This window comes from Lissotriton vulgaris, chromosome 11 (genome assembly GCF_964263255.1).
Source record: "Lissotriton vulgaris chromosome 11, aLisVul1.2, whole genome shotgun sequence".
NCBI lineage: Eukaryota > Metazoa > Chordata > Amphibia > Caudata > Salamandridae > Lissotriton > Lissotriton vulgaris.
Window position 1 is genome coordinate 209,898,367 of NC_141699.1, and position 21,295 is coordinate 209,919,661.

Here is a 21,295-nt window from a genome sequence, read left to right on the forward strand (position 1 = left end):
ACTGAACAAAAACATGTTTAGAAACATCTTTTTCATAGCATGCTCAAAATCTCTAAGAATATATAAAATTGGGTTGTTTCTTTCAACAAGGGGAACTGCCAATGGGCTGCATCCCCTCCTAAGTATGATAACATAAAAGCCACCTTGGCAGAGTCGTCCGGAAAAGCTGTGGTTTTAGCTAAAAAGTGCAAATGGCATTGATTCATAAAAATGGAGAAATTATTACTGTCTCCATAAAATCTTTCTGGCTGAGCCAGAGGAATGGGTACTGGTGTTACAACCTGAATTTGAGTAAGCATGGGCGAATTTTGCGAATTCGCGGTTCGCGAATTTGCGTATTCACGAATTCGCAATCCGCAAAACCCGCGAACTCTCGCGAATTTGCGGATTTTTTTCTTTTTTTTGTGTTCGCAAGGGTTTCTGCCAGTTCGCAAGGGTTTTGTACCAGTTCGCAATTGCGAACTTACTTGTCGGCTGGCAACGGTCGCGACTATGTTGTTTCTACGTCTGGTTCATCATCACAGGTTCACAGCACCCTCTGTTTCACCACTGCCACCCCCTGTTTCACCCATGCCACCCTCTGGTACATCACTGCCACCCTCTGGTTCATCACTGTAGATTATGGGGGGGGAAAGCAAGCACACCTGCCCTGCTTCAACTGACATGAATTAATTTGGGGTTGATTAATGTGTCACTGAATTTAAACTTCCAGTCTGGCACCTGCTTATTTATCTGTAATTTGCTTTCTGTTGCAGTGCAATTTTTTTCACAGGACCTTTGTGGCCTACTTGTAGCTATTCTATGAGCCTGCTGTGAGGGTTAGAGCAGGGTCATAGAATAGTTGCAAGTAGGCAACTGAACTCTGGAGGGGCCCCTCAGGAAGCACTACAGGGAATGGTTACTAATGATGAGTTTGAACTTTTGCACCTGCTGAGTGCTTTCAGTTTTGCAAAACTCATTTTTCTGCAATTTCGCGGGATTCGCGGGGCCCAGATTTGTGCGAGATCGAATTCGGAAGCCGCGAATTCGTGCGAATATGCGATTTGTTTTTTTGCGGCGTGTTAGTTCGCAAGGTTTTGTGCGTTTTAGCGAGCCGCTTGTAGCGCAACGGCGCGAAGTTACCCTCACGGTCGTTTTCGGGCACGATGTGTAATCTCGCAAAGTGTGCGGCTCTCTAGTACAAGTTCGCGTGTGATCGCGAGAGAAATCTTGCGCGAACTTACTCACACGGTCGTGAACGGGCGCGGCCATCTTGTTTCTCATTCATTGCTATGGTTCTGGGCATGCTTTCTGTATCCTCTCTGAATCTCTGCCATCCTTTGCTTGTTTGAAGTTTTTTTTAATCTATTTTACTTATTATCTATCGCTCTATTTTTCTAGCTCTATATTTTTGTGTTTTCTGCTACTTTTGGTTAATTTTAAACTACTTGTTTAAACTCTTTTCTTTTCTTCTTCCCTATTCTATTTCTCCTTTATTATTTACCTTCTTTTCTGCCCAGACCATGGTAAAGGGAGCCGGGAAGCATCCTGAGAAGGGGAAGGGTCCCGCAACCGTGCGGGCGTTTGAGGGGGGAGCAGGTCACAGCGCGGTAGATCTTTAGCGCGGAGGAGGTGGCCGCACTCGTTTTTTATGTTCAGTGCCGCCTCCCCAGGACCATAATGGCAGGCAGCAAGATCGCTAGCTGGTACGGGATCCGGGAGCGCCGGAAGCGGTGGGAGAAGGTGTGCCGGGCCATGTACCAACACTCTCGGGTCCGGCGCACCTACAACCAGGCCACCCACCGTTGGACGGATCTCCTGGACCGGGAACGCGACTTGATCGACCTGCTCGGCCTCGAGATCCCCGGGATTGGTGAGTAGTAGTAGCTATTTCTTCACTATTCTGTTTTCTCCTGCTCTGTGTTTTATTATATTGCTAATTTTTGTTTTTTACCAAGAGCAATAATGCTGCTGCTTACATTGTAGGTAAATTATATTTCAAAATCTTCTGTGCATTTCAGGTGCACTGCTCTCCTTCTCAGTAGCGTTGCTACTATGCTTATTTGTTTTCGATTTTGTGTTCATTTCATTGGCCTGAGAAATTATGTATGAGTGTAGTTTAAAGAACTGCATAATGCTAGACACTAAGGGTCAGATTTTTAATTACCGGCGCATCCCTGCAAAGTAGCAGGGATGCGCCAGTAATTGTGCGCCACGCCACCACCACCCATGGTGCGCCGTATTTACAATTCGGTGCACCATGGGCCCAAAACGTCACCGAAGTGTTTCGCATCTGTGCCGTAAAGGCGGCGCATTGCTGGAGTTGCGTCGCAATGATGGCGCAGCTCCAGCAATGCTCTGGGGTGCCCTATCTCCCCAATGCTGCGTCAAGCCATACGTCTGCTTCAAGCAGGTGCAGGGTTTGAGTCACGCATCATTGTCCTAAAAGTGACTGATTGAAATCTTGTAGATTTCCCTCAGCCACTTTTAGGATGCGTTACTGCGCAGGAACACCCTCCCTTGCGCCGGAACGCCCCCTGATGGCGCGGGGCTTTACAAAGTGATGCATCTCCCATATGCGTCACGTTGTTAATATATGCTGCACCATGGCGCCTCATTTGTTCTGCCGCTGCATCACAAAAGTCACGCAACAATGGAGCAAAAGAGCCGCAAGGGGCTTCTAAATCTGCCCCTACAGACTCAAGTCCAGTCCTTCCTTTGTACACCTGGCAATAAGAAGAAATAGTGGTGGTGGATTGATAGTTTGAGTATTTTAATGACTGGTTAATGTAGTAGGAAACTTTTTAGTGTTGTCGCTGATCTGCAATCACGATGGACTTGGTCTGTCACTTCGCGTGCTGCGGACTGCTGCCTGCCAGTCCTAGGCGAACCTTTTTAGTAGTTTGTTTAGTGAGTTACATAACTTTCTAAGTCGACGGTCCGCAAATCAAGCAATACTAATATCGTAGTAGACCACATGAGATAGGTCAATATATCCCATGGAATAGTTGTCTATTTGCTATTTCACCTAAATATTTTGTTATTGTTCTTTTGAAATGTTTGATTTGGTTGACAAATATCATCCATGTTTTTTGCTCTTTCTTTCTTTCATGTTGTACATCAGCTCCCCCCAGGGGCAAGAGGACATTGGAGGATGCTGCTGCTGCTGCTGAACAAGGCCATGATCGGTCAGGCGAGGGCTCCTTTGCTGGCCCCGGTAAGTTTTAATTTTAATATAGAGTACCTATTTTTTCCTAGCGCTCCTCATTCGATTTTTTCTAAATCGTCTTTGATCTTCTTGTAGACTGTATCTAAATTCTTATCCTGCCTCGACTATGACTCCCTGTGGTATTACTAGATTATTCTTATTAGTCTGTCTGTGTAGCTAACTTAGATTGCACATTTGGCAAATAGTGTAAAACGAAACTCCCATTCTAGTCAGCAATAGTTCTATGCACTGAGTGCAGTCCTCTGGGATTGTCCATAATGTCTTTTCAAGTCTTCTAAATGTTTATGCTTTGACAATTACCAACAATAAAAAGGTGAATGACCACCAAGAAAGAATAAGATACTACTTTACATTTGGTTTGGTTTGGAAATGGAGGACAAGCCATACTACTACTGTTGCAGGGACAAATCTGCACAAACAGAACTATGGACACTAAATAGTGCATTGTTTATCAATTATAATAGGTGCAGGTAGACTTTCCACATACCTCAGTGATATCAGACTTTGAAGAACCCCCAATCTCCTTACTGACTAGATAGTGTGGCAGAGTCATTTAGCTCCCGAATTCATCGATGATTGATCCCCAATGATGATTATCCAATGCAGGACAAGAGTACGGAGTCAGAGTCCAGAAGTGTCAGAGGCACGGACTCATGCTTGCAAATTGCAAAACCTTTTGCTCATTCACTCATGACCAAAATCCACAGAATCTATTTAAGTTTTAAAGCTTTATTAAAAGTAAAAATATTTATTAAAATCAAGCTTGTCATAAAACATAAACGGTTGATTAAAAATGGAAAAGTGCTTATAGTGATTTATTTCACACATTTATTGTGGGCGAGCCGAGCCCTCACCTGGGTTGAACTTTCATTTTTCTTTTTGGTGCTGATTCAATGGTCCCTTCGTCCTAGTTATGATGATTTGTTCTTAGAAGTGAAGCTTCTGTCTGTTATGAGAAAAATGGTGCGTGTTAAAAAGCAAGCATTCATCAGTTGTGCCAAAAAGTGCAGCAAGATAACACCCTTCCCTGGAAAAAGGGACATTTTTACTTTAGAGTAGACAGTCACAAATTATTAGATTGGTTTCTGTATTCACATTTCTTCATTCCTAGACAAAATACTAGTGAGTGGTGTTTGTCTATGAAATCTAACATTATTAAATGTACTTTGTAGGTGGAACATCTGGTGCTGGGTCCAGCGCGGAGGTGGAGGAGGAATGCTCTGGGGAGGAGGCGGTGCAAGTGCCGGACCAAGCTGCTGTGCGGGTTGCCACGGTAGTGGCGGGCAGTGGTAAGCTCTTATATTCCTTACTTATTGAAATTGCAGACTGCATAGTGTGCTCCCCGTGAGAAATTGTAAGGTTTGTCCAGATGAGAGACATGAAGAAGAATGATTGACATATAGTTTGAATGGATGGATGCCTGGATCATGGTACTATCTGACTCTTAAATAGCATATGTGTATCTAGAGAGAGTAGACGGTCACTGGATGAACTAAGAGTTACTTTGAAGAGCATGTAACACCGCAGCCGCACGTCCGTCCCAGTGTAGGAAAGGCAAGGAAAAGAAGTTGTAATTTTGTCCGAATACTACCATGAATAGTAGCAGTAGTTTGTATTGCAAGCACAGCATATATCCGGCTATTACGATGGCCACTCACTACCTCTGTTAATAAGTTTAGTAGAACTCGGTCATTCATGTGTGGATGTATCACTGTTCACTCAATAAAAAGCAAAGCACCTAAAGTCATCCCATATGTAAGCAAATACATACCATGTGCAGTGATAGATAATCCGATTATTTATCTTCTTCATTTTCCTTTTCTAGTATTCATTAGCACTGTAGGGTGAAAGTTAAATTAATTAAGCAGTAGCCCTTGTAACAAGTTTTCTCAGTGCCACCCGTAATAGAAAAGTAAGAGCATCACCACCTGCATGTACTGGACTGGTACAGTAACGCAAGTCTGTCTCACTCATCATGGCGGGCATCTGTTTTTCTTGGGTGCAAGTTGACTGTGCTGGCATTATGCCGGCTTGCAGAAGTTAACGTACCAATTTTGCTAAACAAGAGAGAAGAAGAATTAGACTGGTGTACTGTCATAGTCGACTCTAATGGAGTAAGTCCATATTGCTCGTAGAATTGATTAGTTAAACTCCCACTAATGTTAGAGCAAGGATGAAGAAGTGGGAGGTTAGATAGATACTGGCCACACTAGTTATGAACTGCGCTTGCAAGTTGCTAGTTCTACTGTGACAGAACTTTCTGCTGAATCATTTTGTGTTGATCTTAAAGAGCATTGGTTACAGACTATGTATTTTTCTTTCTTCATATAGATGCTCCTTCCAAACCAACATGGAAGGAGCTGGCTAGACGGGGCCGGCAACGGAGGCTGGAGGCCACTGTCGCCGAATATCGGTGGCTGGTGGCCCAGGAGGAGGAGGACACGCAGAGTACGTCTACAACATCTACGGCGACACCTGCATCCTCCTCCGCGCTCCCTGGGTCAGCCAGTCAGCGCAGCAGGTCTCCAGCGGTACAGAGCCGGGGTACCGCAGCCACCCGCCACCGCCGAGCAGCAAAGAAATCAGCTGCCCCCACAGCAGTTACAAAAAAAGGATGCACCGCCTTTCCCTGAGGGTATCCTACCTCGAGCAGGAGCTCCTCAACACCAAAACCCTGCTCAAGACCCTCCGCAAGTAGCATGCCGACCTGGCCCAGAAAGTCAACAGCAGCAGCCAGCAGTAGGAGAAGACTGTCCCTTGCCCCTTTTTTAAAGACTTCTGGGGGTTAGGAATTGGGAGTTGGGTTTTTTTTACTTTTCACGGACATTCGTTGGGGTTAGGGAGTGGGGGTGGGTTGGGTCTTGCGGGAGATTATTTTTGTTAGGGATATAAATATACTTTAAACTTTATCTTAGCATACGTGTTTTTTTACTGCTTTTGAGGCTGGTGGGTGGGGGTCTAACAGTAAGTTTGTTTTCCTGAAACTTATGTGGCATCTTGATTCAAGTTGTGTAATTAATTGCCCAAATGTTTTCAAAACTAAGTGTCTCTCACAGAGTAAGTGAATTCAATAGTCCTAGGACTTTACTAGTACTAGCGAAAGTCTCTCGTCTCTCCTAATACTCCATTATACTTCCTCCCCCCAAATGCTTATCTTACCTGTAATTTGTGTTTGGAAATAGGGCTAGGCACAGGGCTGGCTGCACGGCAAATGGTGATTAAGGTTGGCAATCCTGGGCGGATGAAAAGTCATCATTGCGGTGGTACTAGTGGTGTTACACGGTGGCAGTTAAAGCATCTGAAAAAAAAGAAAATGAAACCTTGTTTGTCCTTACCGTAGCATTAGAACGGTACAATAGAGAATATAGCAGGTGACAGTACACTAGAACAGTGCCACAATGTAGCCTAACAAATGGTAAAGTATTGAAAGTATAACTAGTACTTGCGTTGAATTTCTTTGACATTGGCTACTACTACGAGAAATAGTACCAAAGGTGAAGGACACAGCAGCGTAATAATTTGCCACGTCTAGGAGGAGGATGTTCTTGATGACCAATCAAGTTGATGGCGCACATGAAAATCTGCTTTCATTTGCCAATAGTGACTGAGTGTCAAGCTGAGTAAGAATAGAATATATCCTCGGATTCCTTCACCAGCCTGTTGCTATGACCTTATCCTCCCCAGCAAGTGTGTGGAATTATTGCTGTCATTTAGTCACACATCAATCAAAACCACACAGCCCGGGGGAAGAGGGTTAGAGTTTGGAAAATGGATGGAAATGGGGGATTTTGGGAAAGTTTTGTTGAGAGAAGAAAAAAAGCACAGCATGGACAAACAATAATTGAAGATAAAGAAATCTTTGGGTACAAAGCTTACCTTAAATCTTTTAAGTGACATAAAGGAAGTGCATGCACTACTGCATGCATGGTTACTGAAAAGTAAGTAGTACTTTTGACAACCGTGAATGAAAGAATGAGACAGTACAAGGCTGCAGTACTAATTATGCGCTTTCACTTGCCTATCTCTGCACTCAGAGAAACACTTCTTACATTAAATTAGGTTTAAAAAATAGCACAAGTAAAACCTATAGAATGGCTGTAGGGATGAATTTAGTAGCAGAGATCAAAGAAATGCAGAGTCATACTCATAGAAGTTCACAGCAATAACACTACTTAAAAGATAATTAGAAAAGAACGGATACTGTATCTGTATGTTGTTGTAGTTGTCCTGTTGAATTTGGTAAGTTGCATGCATCAAACCATTCCTCTTATTAGCGGGACTCCTCCATTCCAGCTGGCGCTCCGTCCATCAATGTTGGTGACCAGAAGACACCTGTCTACTGCCTGCCTGGCGGATGCTGAATTGCGGCTCGCTAATGTGAAGCCTGACTTCATCCTTTTTTTCCCATTGCACAGACTGAAACCCGGCCTGTAATTATTGATGGAAAAACAGGAAGTGATTTTAGAACACCACTGACAAATAAATATAAGTATGTACGCTGTGTAGTGCAAAAAGTCACACTTTGAGTTTCCTAATAGACAGTACAATATTTTTGAAAGTGCGTACTCTGTCTGAGTCTCCTTTTGAAGGATAAATTAGTATGGGAAAATTAATTTAGCGGATCTTTCCCCTCAAGCTAGGTGTACTGTAAACTGTGTTTTAGAACAAAATTAGACCTTCCCAGCAGTGCTCCCAAACCCTACTAACCCCAGTCGCAAAAATGTAGAAGACCCCCAATCAGATCTAAAAAAACAAGGCCTAGTAGAAAAATGGTGACAAAACGTACTTTGAAAGTGAAGTAGGCCCAAATCCCCCCTTACCCACCGTGGATTGTATTCAAACCACTTGCAAGCAAGCAAAAGTATCCATACCCAGCATCGTTCCAAGACTCGCAAACCCCCCCACAAACAGCTCCCCGCCCAAACACATGCAATACAATACTGCTAACCCTAACGAGCCCTAAGTTAAGAATAGTGGCAAACGCTTTCTTTAACTAGGCCAAATCCCCCCTTTCCCGCCATGGATTTGCTTCAAATCGCTTGCAACCAAAATTACACATTCCCACGAGTGCTCTAAGACCCCAGAACCCAGTTGTAAAAATCTAGAACACCCCCAAACACATGGAATACTGCTGCTAGTGCTAACCCTAACAAACCCTAAGTTATAAAAAGTGCCAAAAGGCTTTTCAGCATGGATTTTCTCCAAATCACTTTTATCCGGTATTAGACCTTCCCAGCAATGCCCCAAGACCCGCCAACCCACCCGCAAAAAAGCACAACACCCCCAAACAGGCAAAAAGCAAAAATGGAAAATCTCAATATTTTTCGGCCTTCTTTCATTTCTGTCCGAACGCGCTGTGCAGCTAGGCCCTAACTCCCCTTTTTCCACCATGGATTTCCTGAAAAACAAATGCAATCAAAATTAGACTGTACCAGCAGTGCTCCCAGACCCCAAAACCCACCCACAAACACCCGGAACCCCCCCAAACAGCACCTCAAAGACAAGCAAGTCAGCAAAAACGGAAAAAAAAATTCGCCTCCGATTTTGTCCAAACCACTTTTATCCGGTATTAGACCTTCCCAGCAATGGCCCCAGAGCCGTCAACCCAGATGGAAACTAGTAGAAGACCCCCAAACAGGCAAAAAGCAAAACTTAAAAAATGGGCACTTCGAAATTTTCAGGCAAATTTCCAGAATCACTCCGCGCGCGCTCTGCAGCTAGGCCCTAACTCCCCTTTGCCACCATTGATTTTCTTCAAACCATTTGCAATCAAAATTATCCATAACCAGCAGTGCTCCCAGACCCCAAAACCCATCCACAAACACCAGGAAGCCCCCCAAACAGACCCCCGAAAACATGATAGTGAGCAAAAAGGCAAAAACATTTTCAAGTCTGATTTTCGCCAAACCACTTTTATCCGGTATTAGACCTTCCCAGCAATGGCCCCAGAGCCGTCAACCCAGGCGGAAAAAAGCACAACACCCCCAAACAGGCAAAAAGCAAAAATGGAAAATCTCATACTTACAATATTTTTCGGCCTTCTGTCCAAACGCGCTGTGCAGCTAGGTCATAACTCCACTTTTCCACCATGGATGTCCTAGAAAACAAATGCAATCAACATTAGACTGTGCCAGCAGTGCTACCAGACCACAAAACCCACCCCCAAACACCAGGAACCACCCCCAAAAGGCCCCCGAAAACATGATAGTGAGCAAAAAGGCAAAAACATTTTCAACTCTGATTTTCGCCAAACCACTTTAACTAGTATTAGACCTTCCCAGCAATGCCCTAAGACCCGCCAACCCACCCGCAAAAAAGCACAACACACCCAAACAGGCAAAAAGCAAAAATGGAAAATCTCATACTTACAATATTTTTCGGCCTTCTGTCCAAACGCGCTGTGCAGCTCGGTCATAACTCCACTTTTCCACCATGGATGTCCTAGAAAACAAATGCAATCAACATTAGACTGTGCCAGCAGTGCTCCCAGTCCCCAAAACACACCCCCAAACACCAGGAACCCACCCAAAAAGGCCCCCGAAAACATGATAGTGAGCAAAAAGGCAAAGAAAATTTCAACTCTGATTTTCTCCAAACCACTTTTATCCGGTATTAGACCTTCCCAGCAATGGCCACAGAGCCGTCAACTCACCCACGAAGAAGTAGAACACCCCCACAAGTGCAGAGTCTTTCTTCATTGGGCGTAATCCAGCCATCTGCTTTGAGGGAAATAGGAGTCTGGAGGAGAAGGATAGAGGAGCATGTTCTTGTGAACTTGTGAACCTGAGGAATGCAGACTGCGGCACCTTCAAATCAATAAGCAAATAAGTGAAGACAGTTCTGCTGATGGGCTTGTTTTTGTGATTAGGTGATTAAAGTTTTTATTTATATTGACTTTGCAAAACAAAGAAAGACACACAGGAATAAAAGTGAATAAGGACGAAAAAAAAAGTTATTGATTCATTGGCTCATTTTCAGGGCTTGGTGTCAGGGAAGAAGAGTTCGTCCTCATACTCTGCGAATTCAGGCGGGAGTAGGTCACCTAACAGAGAAGAAATTCCCTCATCTAAGTTGGTGTCCTGCTCGTCTTCTTCCTGCGTGTATTCTCGTACTTTGTAATCTGGTGGTATGAGGTGCTGATTCATCTTGATCATTGTTAACCTCTCCACATTTTTGGGCGAGAGGCAGGTCCTTTTGCAAGTTACAATCCCACCAGCAGCACTGAGAACACGTTCAGAAGACACGCTTGCAAATGGGCAAGACAAGTAGTTTATAGCCAGGTTGGAGATCTCTGGCCACAATTCTTTTCTCCCATGCCAATACGCCAATGGGTCATCATGAACATAGACCTCTGTTGAGTCATTCAGATAGTCCTGCACCATCGACTCAAGGTTCTCCACGGTTCCTCCACTTTGCTTACTTTTTGCTGGGACCTTTTGAGAAGCAAACCCAAGCTGAGTTAGCCAATCCTCTTCTTCACACAATGTTACTGTTGTGCCTGGTGCAGATGATCCGGTTGCTGGTGTCTTTAATGGCTGAGAGGGAAAATCACTCACTTCTGCCACAGCCACAGGTGCAGAAGTGGATTCTTTTGACTCCGGATGGCCTGCTGATGCTGATGTACTGCCTTTTCCTTCAATTTCCTGTAGTTCCCTTTCAAACCTCATGGCTGACAGAGCTAGCCAACCTTTGTACTTTGAAACTTCTGCGTCACCAAAAGGAAAGAATGCTCTGCCTGCCAGTGCCTTTTTGTAGTGTGGATCCAGAATAGTAGCACAAATGTAATGCTGTTCTGTGTGGATCTTTTGAAGACGTTCATCGCAAAGTAGGCGCTGTAATAATTTCTCCGCCAAATCAAAAGCTTCTTGCTTTTCTTCATCTTTTTGAAACGTAGAAGACACCGCCTTCAGTTGGTGCTCTAGCATGCGCAACAATGGGATAGCTTTTCCCAAATTACAGTCCTCCCTGCTGACTGCACGCGTGAAGACCTCAAAAGGACGAAGCATGTCTGTCAGGCTTTTAACTAGCTTCCATTGCTCCGCATGTATCCTCAGGTCCTTCATAGCTGTACCCTGTGTAAAGAAATACTGATCGACTACCGTACACTGCTCATACAGATGCTCAAGCATGTAGAAGGTTGAGTTCCAACGTGTTGCCACCTCCTGGTTGAGTGCTTTTACTGGCAGTCGACGTTCATGTAGCAGGCCCCTCAGATGCTTCCGGGCTTTAAAAGAATGGCTGAAATGTGTGCACATTCTTCGGCAGGTGGTCAGTAACTCGCACACTGGACTTTCTTCACTCAAGAATTTTTTAACAACCAGGATTATACAGTGCACCAAACACGGCACTCTGAAATAGTTACCAATATCCATGGCCTTAACTACATTGGCGCCATTATCCGTGGAAACATAACCAATCTTGCGTTTTCTTGGGGACAGCCATTGAAAGATCTTTGTGTTAAACTCCTGCAAAATGTTTTCTCCTGTATGACTTCTCTCCATGCCAAACATGGCTAGTGTTGCATGTTTCCGAGCAGCTTTAAAAACGGTGTCCGGGTCAACACCTGCCCTTAGCTTTGCTGTAACTCCTGAAAAAGAGACCCAGTGTGCAGTGATGCACATGTAATCAGTGCCTGCGCCACTGGTCCACATGTCTGTTGTCAGATGTATAGTGTGAACAGCACTCTTCTGCAAAGCTGCCCCAATCACCTCCAGCACATCTTCATGTAGTGCTGGAACCGCAACTCTGGCAAAATAGAACCGGCTAGGAACCTTCCATTTAGGGCAGAGTGTTGCCACTAATTCAAGAAAACCAACCCCTTCCACAAAAGAAAAAGGGAGAAGGTCCAGAGCTAGCATTTTAGCCAGCTTAGTGTTATACAGACGCGTCATTGGGTGGTTGCGTTCAAATGGCGCATCTGAAACCAACATGCTTCTAATGGTGGGCTGGACCTTGATTTTACGGGATGATGATGATGATAACTTCTTCGACCCAGTTACGCTCGGTGATGATGAACTTTTTTGCATTGGTGTCTCATTCTCTCCCACACCCCCGGTGTGGCTCACAGGGGGTGTGCTGCTGACAGGGGTACTGGGTGTAAGTGAAGTGTTTGACGCTTCCTTCTCCTCGTCATCATCAGATGAAACATCAACGGATAGAGTTTGTTGACTTGCAATTCGGGCTTCCTTGATCTCCTTTAGGTGCGCATGCCATTGGACAGTGTGCTGTCTCTCAAGATGACCTCTCTGGCCTCCGGTACCATAGTTGGTACCAAGCTTACCACGACTAACTGCAAGCTTACAAATGCTACAAATAGCTATGTTTTCCCTTGTTGTGCAAACACTAAAGGAGTCCCAAACTGCGGACTTCAAATGTCTGTGGGGGGCGGAGGAGGCGATACTGGTCATGCTGCTAATGCCAGATGAAGTGGAGGATGTGTGTTGCCAAACTTTACTACGTTGTGCAATTGCAGCACCACTAATTGAGGAAATGGAGGTCGAGGTGTATGGAGGTCCCTTCTGGCGAGAAAAAAATATGGAAGCGGTAGGTGGTGGTGTACTAGTTAACTCCAATGATGGTGGTCCCATTGCCTCCTCGTCGACAACATCACGCTCAGCAGCTTTTCGGGCTAGGGTAAAAATGTCTGTTTGCTGCATGCCCGCGGAGGCTGGAGTGGCGTGTATGATGACTGCGTCGTCGTCGCGAGAGTCTTCATCAGCAGGAGTAGTATACGCCACTTCTTCAGCGTCATCATCACACCCCATAACTATGAGACTTTCGGGGACCTTCCTTTTACGCTTAGCTACCTTTGTCAGATCATGGTGTGCCTCACTCTCAGACGGCAGTGGTGGTTCCCAAGTTGCATCCATATCATCAGAAGGAAGGGGGCTTGAAGAAGATGTAGACACCATCCTTGACCTTTTCCTTGCTAGGGATGTGAAAGACAATGAATGATTAGGAGGAGTGGCTTCCTCAAATGATACCTCAGCTTGAATGTCGATTTCCTGATTTGCCCCTACTTCAGGACAACTATTGTGGGCACTTGTGCCCCTCCATGCACCTCTGCCTGCGCATCTCCTTGCTCTGCCTCTCCTTCCACATGTACTTGGGCTTGTACTTGCACATGTGGTTGTTGTTGCGGCTGTGGTTGTTGAACACTCGTCAGATGAGTTACAACAACCTGTGTTGATTGAGGGACATGTGTTGATTGAGGGACATAGCTGCTACTTTCTTGCAATGAGCCAACATCACTGGTCGATGGTGATTGAACAACTAGACTAACTGCCTCTGCAGCACTCAAGGGCTTGGATTTAAGTTGGTGTGGTGGTGGTGGCACTGAACCCAATGGAGTAGGGGTGCTGCTCCCAGCTTGGTCCCCAGCAGATCCCGCTGCTGCTGCAGGCGTACTTTTTTTTTTATTCCCAAAAAATGTGGCGGGAGGCACACCAGTCTCCTAGTGGCACCACTTGCTTCTTCTGCTCCTTACTGGCAACTTTCTTGCTAGAGGAGCTACGGTGAGCTTTTTTTGGGGCCATCTTCTTCAGATGGACTGATGCAGCATCAGGGCCAGACATAGTTAAAGCCACCCCCCAAGATTTTATCTGCTACACCCAAAACAGGGACAAGAGGAGAGGGGGCGGGCTAGCCGTCATTTACCATAAAGACATCAGAGGCTCCTTTCAACCCGGTCCCTCTGAACTTGACGAATCCCTGCTGTTCAACTTCACCCTCTCTAATCACCAGTCCTTCAAGGGTTGCCTTATTTATAGGCCCCCAGGTGAGAAAACTAAATTTCTAGCAGCCTTGAGTAAACTTCTAGAAGCAGCTGTCTGCTCCCAAAGATTCACTCTGTTGGGTGATTTTAATTTCCACCTGGAATGCAAGACATCCTCAGACACCCAGGAACTTACTGACCTACTGGCTGGGATCGATATGCAGCAACTAGTTACTGATCCCACTCACAGAGCAGGACATACCCTAGACGGGATTTTTTCCAATCTGCCTAATCTGAAAGTCTCCCTGGTCCTACCAGTTTTCTGGTCCGACCATTCAGCAATCCACTTTGCAATTTCCCTCACCACTCCTGAAAAACCAGGCAACAAAAGAATCATCCCGAAACTAGTTAGGAAATGGAAAAACATCACTGGGGACTCGCTAGACAACGCCTTAAATAACCCCTCTTCCCAACAACGTGGAGGAAGCTGCTAAGTCTTATACTACCTGGCTGGACCAGGCTTGCCTACTATTAGCCCCCCCCAAAACCACTCACTCTACTCGGGCCAGGCCTGCCGCCCCGTGGTTCACAGATCAAATAAGGGAAATCAAAATCAGGTGCAAAAAGCTTGAAAAAATCTGGCGTTCAAATTACCGGGAATCGGACAAGAAAACCCTCAACGCGGAACAAAGACACTATAAGGAAAAAATCCGGCAAGCGAAAAAAGCCTTTCTTACTAGACAGATAGAAGACGCTGCCAACACCTCTAAAGAACTGTTCCTTACGGTCGCCTCCCTTGCCAACCCCAAACCCATTGAAATTCCAGCAAGCCTGACACTTTGCGAAAGTTTGGCAACCTTCTTCCGTGAGAAGGTGGAGAACATTTTCCTCCCCCTAGACAAGCTAGTGAAGTCCCCCTCACTGAGGGAGACCTCTGATCCCGTCAGATCTGAGACTACGCTTCAATACTTCCTGCCCATCACGGAAAAGGAAGTCAGGAGTCGCCTACTAAAAATTAAATCAGGCTCCCCTCATGATCCCTGCCCTACAGCGATAACGAAACTGGCACCAGATGCAATTGCCAGGGGCCTCACTCCTCTCCTTAACCAGATGCTGGAGATAGGTGAATACCCCTCAAGGTGGAAGCAAGCCTCCATCCTACCCTTGCTAAAAAAAAACAATCTAGACATCACTGAGATGAATAATTATCGCCCAATTGCCAGACTCCCCCTCCCGGCCAAAATAATAGAAGGTCACCTGAATGCACAACTTAGTTCCTTCTTAAAATCAGCAGATGTACTTGATTCCTCCCAACATGGATTTCGGGAGGAGCACAGCACGGAATCCGCCCTGATTAAATCCATGGAAGATATCAGGCTGGTGATGGATGCAGGGGGCAGAGCAGCCCTGATCCTACTGGACCTCTCTGCGGCCTTCGACACGGTCCACCATAAATTACTGGTGGACCGGTTGAGGGCCTGTGGAATTCAGGGAAAGGCTCTAAAAATCCTTCAAGCCTTCCTATCTGATAGATCCCAGACAGTGGCACTGGGCAGCTACGAATCACGCCCTTTTGTACTTCCCTGTGGTGTCCCCCAGGGGTCTTCTTTAAGCCCAACCCTTTTCAATGTGTATGTGTCTACCCTCGCCCCGGTAATTCGATCGTTCGGCTTTCAACTCACGGCATATGCCGATGACACACAGATTGTGGTGTCCCTTCTTCCCGGCAACACAGAAAACACCGCAGACAGATTCAGAAACTGCATGTCTGAAGTAGGCCGCTGGATGGCTCAAAGCTGTCTTAAGCTAAACTCCTCAAAGACCGAGGTCCTGCTCTTTGGTGCCAAAGATAACTTCTGGTCCCCGAGATGGTGGCCAGACGAAATGGGACCTCTCCCAGAGCCGGTGGACAAAGTGAAGAATCTCGGGATTTTGGTGGATTCCACCCTGACCTTCAAATCCCAGGTGAACGCCCTCTCCTCCTCTCTTCACTTTACACTTAAAACCATCAGAAAAATTCTACCAGATCTGGAGATGAAACATAGGAAAACAATTGTCACAGGTCTAGTGCTTTCACGCCTAGACTACTGCAACAGTCTGATGCTAAACGCCCAGCAGAGCGTTCTCAACAAACTCCAACTACTGCAAAATGCAGCCGCCCGCCTTATCACTGACACACCAAAATTTTCCTCGGTATCCCAAGATCTGGTAAAATTACACTGGCTACCCATCCGTAAAAGAATCACTTTCAAGGCGGTATGCATGGTTTTCAAAGCCCTCCACGATACAGGCCCCAGGCACCCGAAATCTCTTTTCCGCTGGCACAAACCAGCAAGAACTCTGAGGTCAGGACAACTGGCCCTGGTCACAGTCCCCAGAACTAAAAAAGCTCGCTGGGGTGGTAGGAGCTTTTCTCTTGGAGCGGCAGAGGCCTGGAATAAACTCCCACTTGTGCTTAGACAAACTCAGGACCTGATGGTCTTTAGAAGAGGACTTAAAACTTGGCTCTTCACTCTGTAAGCACGCTCCTTCACACCAGCCTATCCTTCTAGCGCCAGGACACCTCCGGGTAACAGAGCGCTCTACAAATGTGTAAAATAAATAAAATAAATAAAGATGTCAGAACAGCAGGCCGCAGTTGCACGAGTTGCAGAGTTGCCTTGTCTGTGGCCACACGTGACGTCGCGTGACGTTATGCTGCACACACTGCTGCAGGACTTCTTCCTGGCACTGGTGGTTCTCTTGTGCACCTCAAAGCAATGGAAGCAGAGGAACATCAGTTATACACCCCAAAAAGTCGAAAAACACACAAAAATCAGCACAATCCCATGCCGTCCATGCCCTCAATGATGTTTAATTTTAAGACACCCCACAGAAAGACTAGGCCCATGCACCACTCACTACTCCTGGGCATAAAGGATGAAAGCTAGGCAAAATGGGTGCAGGCCTGAGAACACTGCCTGCCTTCAAAATGGCCCCTTGCCCTCCAGCACATGGCCAGGGCCTGCCTGTACCAGCACTCAAAATGGCCCCCACCCACATGGCCAGTCCCAACAACACCCCCAAAAAGTCAAAAAACACATAAAAATCACCACATTCCTATGCCATCCATGCCCTCAATGATGTTTAAATTCAAGACACCCCACAGAAAGTCTAGGCCCATGCACCACTGAGTACCCCTGGGCATAAGGGATGAAAGCTAGGCAAAATGGGTGCAGGCCTGAGAACACTGCATGACTTCAAAATGGCCCCTTTCCCCCCAGCACATGGCCAGGCCCTGCCTGTACCAGCACTCAAAATGGCCCCCACCCACATGGCCAGTCCCCAACAGCAGCCAGAAAAATCAAAAAACACACAAAAATCAGCACAATCCTGTGCCATCCATGCCCTCAATGATGTTTAAATTCAAGACACCCCACAGAAAGTCTAGGCCCATGCACCACTGAGTACCCCTGGGCATAATGGATGAAAGCTAGGCAAAATGGGTGCAGGCCTGAGAACACTGCATGCCTTAAAAATGGCCCCTTGCCCCCCAGCACATGGCCAGGCCCTGCCTGTACCAGCACTCAAAATGGCCCCCACCCACATGGCCAGTCCCCATCAACACCCCAAAAAATCGGCACAATCCCATGCCCTCCTTGATGTTTACATTAAAGAAACCCCGCAGAAAGACTCAGTCCATGCACCACTCACTACCCCTGGGCAAAAGGCCCCAACAGCAGCCAAAAAAATCGAAAAACACACAAAAATCAGCACAATCCCATGCCATCCATGCCCTCTATGATGTTTAAATTCAAGACACCCCACAGAAAGACTAGGCCCATGCACCACTCACTACCCCTGGGCAAAAGGCCCCAACAGCAGCCAAAAAATTCGAAAAACACACAAAAATCAGCACAATCCCATGCCATCCATGCCCTCAATGATGTTTAAATTCAAGACACCCCACAGAAAGACTAGGCCCATGCACCACTCACTACCCCTGGGCAAAAGGCCCCAACAGCAGCCAAAAAATTCGAAAAACACACAAAAATCAGCACAATCCCATGCCATCCATGCCCTCAATTATGTTTAAATTCAAGACACCCCACAGAAAGATTAGGCCCATGCACAACTCACTACCCCTGGGCATAAAGGATGAAAGCTAGGCAAAATGGGTGCAGGCCTGAAAACACTGCCTGCCTTCAAAATGGCCCATTGCCCCCCAGCACATGGCTAGGGCCTGCCTGTACCAGCACTCAAAATTCCCCCCACCCACATGGCCAGTCCCCAACAGCAGCCAAAGAAATCGAAAAACACACAAAAATCAGCACAATCCCATGCCATCCATGCCCTCCATGATGTTTACATTAAAGTGCCCCACAGAAAGACTCAGTCCATGCTCCACTCACTACCCCTGGGCAAAAGGCCCCAACAACAGCCCAAAAATCGAAAATTCCAAAATTGTAGTTGCAGCAACTGTAATGCCCCAAACAACCTTACTTGTGAAATTTCTAATCCAAAAGTGATCCAAAGAAAGTCAAAAAGGCCTCAAATCCAAATATCCAGCAGCATCCACAAAAAGTAATCCTTCCAGGTCAAGATCCAAATGAAAGTGACCAGCACATGAAGAAAGCACTGGGAGGAGCCTGCTGGACAGGAACAGGAAGTTGGAGACTGTGGGGCACTTCCTTCCTTCCTCCCAACCCCCCCTCCCCAAAATGGACTCCATGCAAAAAAAAGTGCAGGCAAATGTCAACCTGAGGAGTTATTCTGATAAAAATCATCATTTTCAGAAGGTTTATGCTGCTTGCTGGTGGATTTCTTGTGCAGAATTGCAAATTTTGCAATTTCGCAAGTGCGAGATTGTTGCTGCCCGCCGCATCTACGTGTTCGCAATTGCGAACTCTCGCGATGCGTGCTGTGCATGGTGGCAAGCCGCAATGACGTAATCGCGTCGCCAAACTCCCGCGGGATCCCGCAGCATGATCCAAAATGGCACAGCACACGCAAAATATGGGGAAAAACAACTCTGCAAATGCTGAATGACGGTAAGTGAACGCTGCGCGCCGCAATATTGTATCACCAAACAAAAAAATCCGCTGCGTGCGAATTTACGGATTTTCGGCAAATTCCCGAGAGTTCGCGGATTGCGAATTTGCCAAAATCCGCAAATTCCACGAGCGGAACAGATTTTACGCCCATGCTTAAATTTGAGTTTGAGGGGTGGAGGTAGAAGAAGATACTTTATTAGGAAAACCTCCCTGAAAAGTAGCTGGTTTAAGTATAGGTTTTTGTTGTACAGCACTTTGCAGAGTTGAAATGTCCCTACCTAGGGCCGCATTTTCTGCCTTAATGTCGTTCAGGATAGCAGCTATATCCTGTAGGGAAACTTGATCCATTGCGTCCAGGCGAAATAGTACTCTTGGGCTTTGCCTTCTGTCAAAGGATACTACACCGTCTCTTACCTTGTTTTCTTTCGACGACATAGTAGATTTCGCAGGGACACAAGGGACCAACTTCCCGAACAACTAACTTTATACTTGTGATGTTTATTATTACTACAAGATTAAAATTTGAAATTGGGGAGGAGGGCCGGTACTGGACGTGTGAAGATTCTTGCTGTCGAACTGCGAAGCAACAAGCACCAAGGGATAAATCACTGATTCTTCTCTAAGATGTCCTCTATAGAAAACCTATACATTCTAAACATCTCTCCTAAGCTTTCTAATGAGGCCCACCTGCACGCAGTTGTTGTCAGTCAAACGCCCAGTATGTCTTTGTCTTGTATTGATGGGCTAAATGACTTCAGGTGACTTCTGGCAGTCATTCTGTATTTCTTTCAATTAAGAAAACCTCCTACAGGAAGTAAAAGAAGATATTACAATCCTTTCTTTAAAATACTAACAATAGCTTTTACTTTAGTACCCCCCTTTACTCATTATGAGTATTTCTGTTCTTCTTAAAAATGCTGAAGGAGTCTGTTTATTCCGAGGAAATATGAAAACACTAGAAAATACAAACACCCCTTACAAGACCAACCCTTCTGCCTGACAGTCACTTACATCAAGTCTCAATAAAGGCTTTTTACATTAGCAAATAAAATGATTGACCTTCAATAACGTTTGTCTTTACAATAACCTTTTGCTTTTTAAAGAAACAAATTAACAAATGTCAATAGCAAGTTCAAGTAACAAGTTCACAGTTCTCTTTGAATATTCCAAAAATTGTTCCAGTCGCCTATCTTTTGTTGGGCGCCTCCTGAAACTGAAAAGTACTTATCTTGTTTCTTTTCTTTGTGTCTTTGCAGGGTCTGCTTGTTCGAGAATTTGAGGCATCTGGATGTTCCGCTTTACCGAAGAAGAAGAGGCGAAGACCTTCAGCCAAATCAGGTAAGTTTTTTGAATCCAAACCGCGATATCCAAGACGCGACCTCGCTCGGGTCCAAGCAGAAGGCAAAGCGGCTTCTAGAACTTTGGGTGTGGTTTAAATAGTACACCGCACCCGGTCACACCCAAGAACGAGCCCACGCACAGCCAACAACTACTACTGGCACTGGATGGTGCTGGGAGTAGAGACGGCATTGGAATGTATTAAAAAAGGAACTAAAGAAATCGAGAAACTCAGAAATGAAATTCTAGATGTAAGGGCATTAACCAATGCAAAGGAAGCCCTAGAGAGATTCGATAAGACAATTGCAGAGTTTAACACGATCACACAGAATAGACAAACTTGCAAAGGACAAAAGAACTTATGATAAGAAAGTTACTTATCCATACACTACATGAGAATATTACCAACAAGACAGTCAGGGTTACTACATAAACAGAGGCAGACAAGGTGGATGCAAATATAAGACTTTCTCTGAATACTCACATTCGAGTGGTGGGAACAGTGACTACAACCAAACGAATTCCAACACAAATAGGCAACTATCCTATCAAGGACTCAGTTACCAAGGACCTAGCTACCAGGGATCGAATTATCAAGAACTTGCGTTAGGGCATTTTTTAGGAGACACCACATGGTTGACCCCCAGGGGTTGAGGACCACCACAGGGCTGGTCAGAGGACAGAACAGAGTTTGGAACAGGTGCAGAGGCCGGAAAGCTGTAAATACATGGGGAAATACAAACTAGGCGACAAACCTACAGATGCTAGATGAATTGCTAAATGAATCAGACAGTGCATCGAATGAAGAAGACATACAGGTGGTGTAAGAACTGGGACCACCAGTTCCCCGGGGGGTAGCTTGGCTCGAGCAGGTAGGCAACCAGGGGCTTACGTGTAAAGTAGCTACATAACACACTCATCCACTGAGACAATAAGTGTGCGCAATAATGGAGACCACACCAGCACTTTTGATTAAAATCAATATCTGTTATATAGGATTCA